This window comes from Sapajus apella, unplaced genomic scaffold (assembly GCF_009761245.1).
Source record: "Sapajus apella isolate SASKATOON/1434 unplaced genomic scaffold, GSC_monkey_1.0 scaffold5, whole genome shotgun sequence".
NCBI classification, from domain to species: domain Eukaryota; kingdom Metazoa; phylum Chordata; class Mammalia; order Primates; family Cebidae; genus Sapajus; species Sapajus apella.
This window is the reverse complement of record NW_022436945.1, coordinates 13861878-13874205: the sequence shown is the minus strand read 5'-3', so window position 1 is coordinate 13874205 and position 12328 is coordinate 13861878. Positions and strand designations below refer to the sequence as shown.

Genomic DNA, 12328 nt, shown 5'->3' with positions numbered 1-12328 from the left:
TTTAAGACTCCATCTCCTTGGCTTCTATTTCTTCCAAAGCCTATTATACATTCCTTGTGAGTCTTAATATAAGACATACCTTCCTGGAAAATTATGGGTAATCTTTTAAGGGCATTAATCTAAACTAATAATAGTCACGAGCATTTGTACTACACTTTCCATTTATGCAAAACATTTTAACATACAGCAAAGTACACCTTGCATTTATTTAATTTACTTGAATGCAAGAGGAAAAACTGAGGAGAGGGCTTAGGTGCGTGGGGTGGGAGAGTGGGTGGGAGAGGTCAGAGACACAGAGACATGGAGAATCAGAGAGAGAATAAGGGAGACAGACAGAAGGAACTCTTCTTTATATAGACAACATAAATGCACCTGTCCCTTCCAATCCCCCGTCTTCTTTCCTGACCTGGCATTTATTTTGCTGCCTTGGCGTTGGGTTGGAGAGAGTGTGCACTCATTGACCACCCTGAGTGAGATTCTAGTGTGTAAAGAAAAGTGGTTTATTTTTCATACCATATATATACATATTTTTTTCCTACCGAAAATAAGCCAACTACTTACTCTGGAGTTCAGCATGAATTCTGCCTACTCACCATTTTCCCCTGATGTGTGTAGATTTTAGATTCCACCTCCTGCAAAAGTTTGTGACCCTCATTACCCTGCGAGAGAGGATGTTTCTAGCTAGCCCAGTTTTATATTCCTAATCTCATTTTATAGACAGAGACACAAAGGGTTAGAAAAGTCAGATGACTTGTACAAGATCACGCTGGAAGTTAGTGGTAGAGAGGCAACTGTAACTACACCAGCCCTTAAATGCCTGTGGTTTTGGTTTATTTCCTTAAAGTGTGCTTGGGAAACTTCTCCTTATTTTCCATGAGAGGAGAGACCATTATTTGCAGTGCACCCACCGAGCTTTGCATTGTTTGTAGCACGCTTGCAGTTTTCTTGTCGTGGTTTATTTGCATGCTTATTTCCTTCATGGACCATCAGATCCTCAAGAGAACAGACTTCTTTTGTGCTTGCCTAGCTTGGTCCCTGATCCATAGTAGATGCTCAATAAATAACTACGAGTGAATGAAAAAAGTTAAAGTTGAACCTGACTTTCCAGTGTAAACTTCTGTATAGTAAGAAACCTGAATTTCTGATGCATTGCTTGATATCTAACTTGTTATACTAATAGTTGTGTCTAAAAACACTACATGTGCTGTGATAGCAAAGCGCCTGAAAAATAGCAATGGCCCAGATATTAACCATTATTCTTTCTCCAACTTTAGTAAGTGTCTCTAGGAAATGCAATGTAAAAATTTCCAAAGGGAATCTCAATCAGGAAAATACAGGAAATTGGTATTCAGATATACTTAGCATGAGCATGTGTGTACACACACACACACACACACACCCTTGGATTGATAGGATTCACTTAACAGATCTTTTGGAGAGGTAAAATGCCCAAGGAGGTAGATAGGTAAAATGTTCTTGAGAAGCCTTCTTGTGCCTTTGATCACTCCAATGACTAAACGTTTGTAGAGCATCGTACATTTCACATACTGGAATGCTGCAATGCTGTTGAGACCAGTGGGTTAATTTAATGGATGCTGTGTGTCCAGGACTTTAACATGGGGTGTCAGTACCTGATACAGAGAAGGCTGAGTGATCTCATTTGACTTTCGTCATAACTCCATGAGTGGGTACTGTTATTGTCTCTTTTTGGCAGATAAAAATACTCTAAGAGGTTAATGGCCACGATGCAAGTTCCCTAGCTAATCAGATACAGGGCCAGGAGTCAAACCCACCAAAGTCTATGCTTTATTTTATTTATTGTAAAATAGCATCATTAGCCACGTGTTTACGTGTGTGGATAGATAATAACTAAGTATAAAGGCAGCTCATGCTAGTACTGAGAAGATGATATTGTGTATTGTGATTAGAGATGAAGCTCTGTGATTAGGTAAATTACAAAACTTGGCAGAATCAAGTTCTGAGCCCAAGTTACAGAGCCTCACCTCTAACCACACACAGTAGGCTCTGTAATTTGGGCTGAAACTTGACGCTGCCACTAATTATCTGTGTGACTTTCATCAAGTTACCTAACCTCTCTGTGCATCCATTTCCTCATCCAAGTGGAAGCTATATTAGCACCTACCTCATGACATCTTGAGGATTATGGATGATGATGCCATTGGCTGAGTGCTGGCACATCATCCCGGCTCAATGATGGCTTCCGAAGTGGGTGGCAGGTCCTGACGTCTGCCACTAAGGCAGTGTGATCTTCCTGAGTCACCCTATCTTCATTTGAAAAATGACAGGCTGGAAGGCGTGATCTATAAGGCCCCTTCCAACTGTAAAGTTATTGCCCCTAGCATAGTTTTGCAGTGTCTTACGGATAATATGGCCCCCCTCAGTGTTTCTAAAACATTTTCATTCTCTGTTGAAGAGAGAAAATAATAACATGAAGTGGGCAGAGAGAGAGGAGAAAAGAGGAATTGTCAGAGCATCGGTAGGGGATGGATGAAGGACTGGGTATCATATGACAAGTAGCTAAATTGGCCATTACGGGTATTGAACTCCATTTGGTGTGTAATAGTAGGTGAGCACTTGGCCATATGAAACTCATATCTATATATCAGCTTTCCCCAAACACCATCTCAATTAATGAGCACTGAATAAGGAATGGAGATTTGACTGGGCAGAGATAACAGCAGAAAATATGAGAAATATAAGTACAATACTGTAATTAAAGGAAAACTGCTGTGACTTATGGCCTCCATCTCAATTTCTTTTTTCTTTCTCTCCCCGTCGAGCAGCATAAAGCAAGAACTCTTATGGAAAGTAGACAGAGGAAGCAACATTTCTTTAAAAATCTAAAAAAAAAAAAAAAAAAATCCAATATTGGAATTTCTTTTGATGGGGAAACAATACAATGTTAGATAACGCTGAGATTCTCACTGCAAGAAAACAATAATTATATTTTGTATTTTATTATAATAATAGGTTCCTGGCTAAATGTACAAATCTAATAAAACCGTAGTACCAAGCTACAATGGGCTTCATGAATTGGAAATGGAGTGAATTTAAATGTTTTTGGTACCTGCCACCCAATTCCCCAATAATAAGATCTATAATTTCCTGATAAGCGCATGTACAACTCTTGTGAATTTAGCTCATAAAAGGGCCAAAGACTGTTTTCAGTGCTCATGTTAATTTTTTATTGGCCTTGCCAGTCCCGCTCCTTCATGTCTAACCCTTTTGCCTTTTAAACGCATTGAAAGTATAGAGATAGATTTTTGTGACTTTTAAAGGGATTTTTGAACATATAATTAGCCATACAAGACCAGAAAAATGGTGAGTCATCCTGGGCTTATTTAAGAGTGTTTCAAAAACACTGGGTGCCATTTGTACACATTTAAAGAACACTTTGTGTTTGCAGATGGGGCAGGAAATATGAGTATGTGTTTGAAAGGCTCAGGGCACAGCAGAAAAGTGCTGCTGATTTGATCGGACTGTCTGCCATGGAAGTTTAGTGCAGTTTTCTCTAGTGCAGGGTACAGGTGTAACCAGAGGTTGATGTTGGCATGGCAAGTGCAGTGGGAGAGATGAGGTTTCATTTTTCTGCCCCAACTCTTGGTGCTTGCAAAGATCTCTAGACTAAAAGCAGATGCCTCGTTGAGCCTCACACACGGCATTTCCATGCACTTCTTAAGGTACTGCACCTTGGAAGTCCTCTGTCTTCAAGAAAAAGGAGGGTATTATTGGTGATGACATAGATTTCAGACTGAGTCCCGTTTCATGACTATCTTAGTGCTAAGCCCACAAGAGAATTCATGAAGAGGTCACCAGCAGTGTTTCTGTCTTTAGATACAGCTTGCACACTCCTCCCGAAGACTCACCCAGCATCAGATGGGTGACTGCTGATAGTATGACCCAAAAGTCTGGGAACTCTCACGATAAAGCTTCTGGATACATGGCAAAAGCTTCAAAACCGTTTGCTCACGAGTAAGAAACCATTAGTAGGCATAACATACAAGCTTCATTTTCCTCTTTCATTTAGTTGATATGCCTTCCCACAGCAAGGATTTTATTCCTTTAGGTTCACACATATTGATGGTAACTTAATTGCTCGTGGTGGGAGTTTGAAATTGTTGATCCATATAGTTACAGGATGAGGGAAAACCACACCTCTGCAAAACCTGCAGTTTCTCCACTGTGGGTCCCACACCCCGTAGCACTTTCTGCTCTCCTTTTCTGCTTGGGAAAGGCAGTTCGGTTGAGCTGAGTCACCTCCTCTGATCACTTCCTTATCAACTGCGATGAGTCTACCTTACCTTTGCCCCCAGTCTCATTTAATTAGATATAAGCCTACCTCAAAGTCAATTCATTCTGTTTCTTAACATTGACCGCAGTTTCTCTTTTGGCTAACTCCTTGCCTTTCCCTGTGATTGAAGCAGTGGAGGTTGATAATTCATTTTGTTCCGCCATTATTGATTTGGTGGCTCCGATCCAAAATTTGAAAATTTCTCTCCAGGTTGTTCTTGCCCTTGGTTTTTACAAAGACATTGCATAAAATGAAGGGTGTAGGTCAGAAATAGAAACACCAGTGCTACTTTAGGGCATGAGGGTCCACTTTCAATTGTGAAAGAGGCTTATTGTTAATTACAGAGATTTCCAAGGGCATCACACACTTCTCATGTGGTGGCCGGGAAAAAAAAATCCTCCTTACAAATGCTTTCTAAACTGAGAATGGATTTGAAAGACCATTGTCTGCCCCAGCTCAGAAATTATTCCCTCATAAAGGACTTGCGTAAAGGTTTTCAAGGTACCTTTATGTGAAAGATAAACTATATTAAGGGCCCAAGAGCTTCTGCTCACCACATTTTTTACTGAGGGTTTCCTTTCTTGATTCTTATAAATGTCAGTTCCTTAAAGTCACCACCCACCTAGGATTTAAGATTCTGAATCCGTAAATGGATGCTTCTCTAACATTTTTTTCTTTAGATTCTGAGTACCTTGGTGGTTGTTAAGTAGCCAGTGGAGTTTTTTCTTGATGTATCATTGCTAAAATAAGATAATTGGTGTCCTCTTCTCTTGCCTTAAACAATATTCCCAAAATGAGTATTTCACAAGTGCCAAGAGCCAAAAATTTGTGGTGTGGAGCTCTTGCAGAGGCTAACGTGTCTCCATTATTATTCCTCTAGAGTGTGGTTTTATTTTCATGTTGCAAATACTTGTATTAGAGGACTATCCTAAAAAGAAAGAACAGAACAGAAAAGAAAAGTGTATCTTACTTTATTTCATTTTTCCCAATTATATGATGAGTGGAGGCAGTGACTACTGGGGTTTCTTTATTGGATTATGGGAAAGGGCAGTGGAAATTAACAGGGTGCATTACTTTCCCAGGTTACTTTACTCTTAGGCGAAGGTGGGTCCTTTGAATTAGCTCATAACCACAGTAGTGTGTAAATGTCTTACTTGTTTCCTCTGATTTTTTTTAAAAGACGAAGATAGAACCCATGACATTGTCTTATATTTTTAGAAAACTGGTAGTAGATGCCTTCCAAAGACACTTATTCTAATTGGAACTAAATTCTTCCCTCTCTTCCTTCCCATCTAATTTGATATCATCGTTCTCTATAAATAAAACAAGCCTGTAATGCCAGTTTATCATTGGCTTAGAGATCAACACAGCATTGACCTCATGCCTGTAATGAATTCAGTTTTCTATGATCAGATAGTGAAACTATAACCAAAAAAAGTATTTTTTTCCTGAAGCTAAATAGAAAACCTAAAGATGCAGACACCATCTAAGGACTTTTAAAATATTTCCCTTCTGTCAGTCACGTCTGTTATAAACAGGTAGTGTGAAGATCTTTAGAAGCCTCTCTGGCTGTCAGCTACCAAAGCGTCCAGCCAAAATCAGGGAAAACTCTTGCTGTGTTAAGTATTCTGGTTCGATGCAGCAGAATCCAAATCTGCCCGTTGTGCTCTCATTTCAACAGGCCCTCTAGATTCTTAATTACAACACGGGCTAATTATGCAGTCAAAGTTCTAAACTGCACTGGATTTGCACAGCACGTCTCTCCTCCCTGGCATTATTGTATTGGTTTTCCCGACCCTGTCAGACTGAGATTTAAATCCTGAACCTGACATTCATTGTGTTCTGTGTATCAGCTTTTCCTGCCTTTCTGAATTACGTGCCCAATAAAGTTCTCCTCTCTGTCATAGGTCAGGACTTGGTCTTTTATAAATTCTTAGGCTGGGACCATTTAAATTCTGTTTTTGATTTTATCCTGCCTCTTCAAATTATTTGCCTTGTAAGCGTTTTAACTTTTTGGTCTTTAGCCCTAGCTTCTTAGGCTATTAATTTTTTTTTTTTTAACCTGTGTGACCATTGAAGCACATTTATAGAAAATCTCATTGACAGTGAGGTAGCTCCGTTCTAGAGAGGAAGAGAAACATTTGGATGGTTTTCAAATGGGAGTATTTGCTAAACGGGGTGTATGTGTGTGTGTGTGTGTGTGTGTGTGTGTGTGTGTGGTGTGCGTCCTCTCAGTGCAGGTAAATGAGGAAGTCATCAGCTACTAGAGCCCCTTGAGTCTGGTATGTGAACAGTGTTCTCTATTCAAGCTTTTTCTCTGACATTTCTTTGGTGTTTGACTGCCATTTCAATGGGACAGTGTCTTAGTTTCTTCCAAATCCATTTGATAGAGGGAGAGGGAGAAGAAGAGAGAGAGAGAGACAGAGAGAGAGAGAGATCTTTATATTACAATGTGTATTTTGAAAGGCTTATGTATGATACATGAACAGGCCAACATATCACATTATATCACATCATATTTGCTTGCCTATTGGGTGATTTGTTAAAATATTTGTATTTCTTTGTTTTAAATTGCAGAGGAAATTCTCAAATCTCATTTTATTTGCATGTGTTTCTAAGTGAAGCGTTGTTCTTACAAATGCCAAAGACACTTTGGAGACACATTGTTCCTGGCCTTTCCTTAAGAAGAAAGGGGGCCCAGGGCAGGCAGTGCTGGGTCTCTGTGGTCCCTGGGCCCCTCTGCAGCCTTGGGCTGCTTGTGTGGACACTCTTAGTTGACTCCTGCTTGCCCTAGATTTCCCTCCACCATCTCCTCATCACACTTATCTGCCTTTGAACCCTTTCCTTCAGGGTTTGCTTTCTGCCAGCAAAATCAATAAACATATCCATGCAGATATGTTAGAAGCTGCTAATTAGCCAAAATATTACTTCTATATAGAATTTTACATAATTTTAACATAATCCTTCTAGGATAATGCCCTAAGTCAAAAAATGGTGCTTGTGGTGAAGATTTTGTTTGATCCTGTGGGCATCTTCTAATCAGGCCAGGCTGAAAGCTAGGTTCCCTGCACTAGCCTAAGAATGAAACTGACTCGACTAAGACAGTAGTAGCATGTCTTTACAAATTAAAAATAGTATATTTATGTATTGTACATCCCTGTATTATTAGGTGGGCAGCTTATTGATCCCAGCAGCTGTTGAATTTTTATATGCCATTTACAATTGTTCCCGTGATATAGTGAAATATACAAGACAAATTTGATCAGTGTTTCTTAAAAAGGTCAAGTGCTTCTATATAACATTAGTCTGCAGGCACTCAGAGGTGTCCCCTGCCAGTCCAAAGGGAGTTGGACAGGTATATGGAGCTAACAGAGTCACAAATTGGAGGCTGGCAAAGTGGTGAGAGAGGAGTTTAAGCAACCCTGGCTCTGCATCACTAGTTAAACTGACTTGAGATGTCTCGAAGAAGGGAACGATGTGATTTCACGGGGCCACTTCCCTCGTACAAAGAATCCTGATTCCATTCCAGGATTTTTTTTTTTTTTCAATCTTTTCTGCCCCTCTCTCAGGAAGTAAAGAACAGAGTCTGATCATGATAGCTGCCTAATTCAGTCATGTCACATGCCGAGCTGCCTGGTAATTTCATTGTCACACTGAAAGACAGATTGAGACATATTTCAAAAAAAGTGTTTCATGGTGACCTGAAAGGTTATGTGTTTGAAGACGGCCACAGAAAAGTAGACAGTGTGTTCCATTTTGTGTGAATTTGAAAAGTTTTTCTCTTAAATTGAAGGGAAAACGGGAAAAAACAATGACCAAATACCGGGCTATTTTCTTAGCTAGAATAGTTGTTACTTTTTTTCCCCTGGAAAATAAATAGATTACAATCCAGGTCTTTGTGTTTCTCTACCTCAACTTTATTGTATGTCTTGTCCGTTTCGCTCTGGCACTATTATATTTGACAAGAAAAGGACTGGATTTTGAGTTGGCATAAAAGGGGGATAACAAAAGCACGTATCCCAAGTATCCAAGTAATGGTTCATGGCACCCCCATTCTTCGTGTTTCCTTATGGAAATACAGTTTCTTCCCGAGTGGATGTTTCTGATAGATACTAGGCCTCCTCTACAAACTGCAGCTGGGCAGCTAATTTGGGGAGGATTATAATTGCCCTTCCGAAAACCTTTGTTGCCTGGGTAAAGTCCCAAAACACAAACTCGATCTCCTAAGATTTCTGGGCTTGGGCCGTTTGGGATGAGTCACTCTGGGTCTTGAGGCAAATTTTCTGTACTGGGGACGCTTGGGAGAGAGACTGACTGGACCGGAATGGAGAGTGCCTTGCATCTGCTGGAAACACTGAATTTCTTCGGGCTCCGAATGGTCTGGGATTTTAAAGTAGTTGCCCTGTTGTCACAAAATGAGTGCATGATTGAGCCCAGAGCTAAGGTTTTCAACCCAGAGATTCCTGGTCCCAACCACCCTGTTTCTTCTGCCTCATTTCAGCAGTATAGTCCATAGCTGTAGAGAGGACTTGGGCTGTGGGTATCAGAACATGAGACTGGGGAGGTAGGCAGGGACTGAATCATAAAGACCTGGGGTTTTAGTCATGAAGTCCTTGCCTATGCCTATGTCCTGAATGGTGTTGCCTAGGTTTTCTTCCAGGGTTTTTACGGTGTTAGGTCTTATGTTTAAATCTTTCATCCATCTGGAGTTAATTTTTGTATAAGGTGTAAGGAAGGAGTCCAGTTTCAGCTTTCTGCACATGGCTAGCCAGTTTTCCCAACACCATTTATTAAACAGGGAATCCTTTCCCCATTGCTTGTTTTTGTCTGGTTTGTCAAAGATCAGATGGTTGTAGATGCAGGAAACTGACACAAGAGCAGGAAACCAAACACCGCATGTTCTCACTCATAAGTGGGTGTTGAACAATGAGAACACATGGACACAGGGAGGGGAACATCATACACTGGGGTTTGGGTCTGTTGGGGGGTAGGGGGCTAGGGGAGGCATAGAAGAGGTGGGGGGATTAGGGAGGGATAACGTTAGGAGAAATACCTAATGTAGGTGACAGGGAGATGGAGCAGCAAACCACCATGGCATGTGTATACCTATGTAACACTCCTGCAAGATCTGCACATGTACCCCAGAACTTAAAGTAAAATTAAAGAAAAAAAAGACTCCCATTCTCTCTCCCTCTTTCTCTTCCTTTTTCTTTCTCTCTTTCATTCTTTTTTTTTTCTTTCTCTCTTTCATTCTTTTTTTTTCTTTCTCTTTTTTTCTTTCTTTTTCTAAAAAAAAAAAAGACCTGGGGTTTTGGGCAATAGACTTTGATTTTTCTCTTGGAAGCATTGCTGATCCCTTTTTTCCTGTTACTTGGTTTGGATCATTCTCTATTTTCCTCTGTTCCTCTTTTACCATACCCAATGAGAGCCCTCAGATTATAAAGTTGTAGTGATGCCATTCCTGATCAAACAATACAACCTTTGCTACTTTTTTTTAAAAATAAATTCTGTGATCTGTCTGTTTCCCTGCTTCTTCCCAGAGAGGTACAGCCCCTTGGTCAACAACTCCCAGCTGCCATTTTCTACATCATCCTTTGAAATCACTACTGAGCCAACATATTTGACATGTATAGTTGGCAGTTACCTTTATCATGCCTAGTCACTTCTGTCTCAAGATAACAAGGTACAAGGAACCCTGTTTGCTGTCTTCCACTTCTAGATCCTTCCTAACCTCTGCCTCACTTCATTTTCTCTCCACATTGCTCATAGACGTTCCACTCCTGGAACGCAGTCTCCTGTTCCCAGATGTCTTCCTTTTGCTGTCCTCAGGGTTTACATTAAAGACCATAATCAGGACAAATAAAGGTGCTTTTATGGGGTGGTTTCCAGCGTACCAGGTTTGGATTCAGGAAGAGTAGGCTGTGTTTACTGCCCCTCCAGGAACGAGTGAAACGTTCAGGTGAATCAACTGCATCTCTTGTGCTCTCTTCCCTTCCCTTTAAAATGAAGCATCCATACAAGATGGAAACTGACTCCTATAAAACCTGACCTCAGATCTTTGCCCTACTCATGCCTTCCTCAGAAGGAAAATCTAGAGGATTAAGAATCCCTGAAGTGGGGGGCTTTGACTGTTTTGTGTTCATTTCACAAGCAGGTTAGTGATTTAAAGATGATCCTTCTCATCCCAAAACATGTGCTAGCTAAATACCAGGGCTTGTTTATACACATGTAGTTATGCAAGAATGACTAAGGATGATCAAATTGGAGCTAGTTGCTAAGAGCAGCGCTGCAATCAATAGGATTGCAATGGTAATAACACCAGTCTAGTTAAAGAGATGTAAATTGCACTTCATTTGAAAGCGGGTTAGAACCACAATGGAGTAGGGTGGAATGAGGAGCTGGGCGGCCATAGAACGGTAATGAGTTTTGATGCTGTCAGTGGGATTTTGGGATTTTGGCCTGCATTTCCAAAAATGCCTTCAGCTACCATGTTGTCCTTTATAGAGAAATAGGAACTCCAGAGACCAGGAGGCATCCAATGAACGGAAAGCTTTCCCTGCCATCAACAAATCTTTTTTTTTTTTTTTTTTGAGATGGAGTTTCACTCTTGTTGCCCATGCTAGAGAGCAATGGCGCCATCTCGGCTCACTGCAATCTTCGCCTCTTGGGTTCAAGTGATTCTCTTGTCTCAGTATCCCAAGTAGCTGGGATTACAGGCATGTAATACCATGCCGGGCTAATTTTCAATTTTTATTTATTTATTTATTTTTATTTTTTTATTATTATTATTATTTTTAGTAGAGACAGGGTTTCACCATATTGGTCAGGCTGGTCTTGAACTTCCAACCTCAAGTGATCCACTTGCCTTGGCCTCCCAAAGTGTTGGGATTACAGGCATGAGCCACTGTGCCTGGCCAACAAATCTTTTAAAGAATGATTTCTTTTGAGAGGATATACCAGTGGGTCTCACCCAGGCTGACCAGTAGAATTACCTGGAGAACTTTGAAAAAGTCCAGATACCCAAGCTTCATGCATAATCAATTAAATCTGAATTTTTGGAAGTGGGGCCCAGTCCTCAGTAGTTTTTAGAGCTTTCCAGGTTATTCCAATGTGCAGCCAAGGTTAAGAATCACTAGTGATAAACCTTACGTCCCAAAGTATGGCAATCACTTGGGGTGTCTGTAAAAGAGATGGTGACTGACTCAGAACCCCAGCGGTTGGAGCCTGCATGTCTGCCTGTTAAACAGATTTTCCCAGTGACCTGACAACAACTGGAGGAGGAAGGTAAATCCACTGGAAAACAAAAGGATGGGGTTTGGCTGATAAACATTGAGTTTTGATAACAAGATCAATTTACAGCCTTAATTGGTTCATGATAATTCTTACTAATTGTAATGGGTATAGTTAGGCAGCTTTAGATCAAAGACCATGTCTAATCCTCATTTTTGGGAGCTTCTAAGGGGGTCTTACCTTTATTCCCTACCTGAGTTTTTTTCCCCTGACTTTTATTTTAGATTCAGAGGGTACATGAGCCTGTTTGTTACCTGGGAATATTGCTTGATGATGAGGTTTGGGATATACACAATCTTGTCACCCAGGTACTGAGCATACTACCCAATAGTTAGTTTTCAACCCTGGCCTCTCTTCCACCCTCCCCACCCTAATAGTCTCCAGTGTCCATTGTTGCCACCTTTATGTCCATGAGGACTCAGTGTTTAGCTCCCACTTATAGGTGAGAAGGTCTGGTATTTGGGTTTCTGTTCATGTATTAATTTGCTTAAATCAGTGGCCTCCAGCTGCATCCATGTTGCTGCAAAGAACACGATTTCTTCCTTTTTTATGGCTGTGTAGTATTATATGCCTACCTGGGCTTTGAACAAATTGGGAAATAAGAGAGTCAAAATGGCAGCCAAAATGGCTCATCTTTATTTCTATGGGAGGTGATTCTAGCTCTCCCCATGAGAAGCAAATGGCCCATCACTATAACCAAGGATTAGATCACTTTATCTATCCAGT

At 40.6% G+C, this 12328-nt stretch overlaps 1 protein-coding gene and 1 long non-coding RNA gene across 4 annotated transcripts in view; one reads left to right on the top strand and one right to left on the bottom strand.

The window, feature by feature from the left end:
- The window catches only part of PPARGC1A (PPARG coactivator 1 alpha), a 684512-nt gene that overhangs the window by 228919 nt on the left and 443265 nt on the right, over positions 1 to 12328 (top strand). The gene's annotated exons all lie outside the window — the stretch shown is intronic.
- On the bottom strand, positions 522 to 11899 carry LOC116545433. The gene is made up of 3 exons (XR_004266313.1): positions 11816 to 11899; positions 8524 to 8526; positions 522 to 535 (listed from the first exon to the last, which is right to left on the bottom strand). It is a non-coding gene; the product is annotated as an uncharacterized LOC116545433 (long non-coding RNA).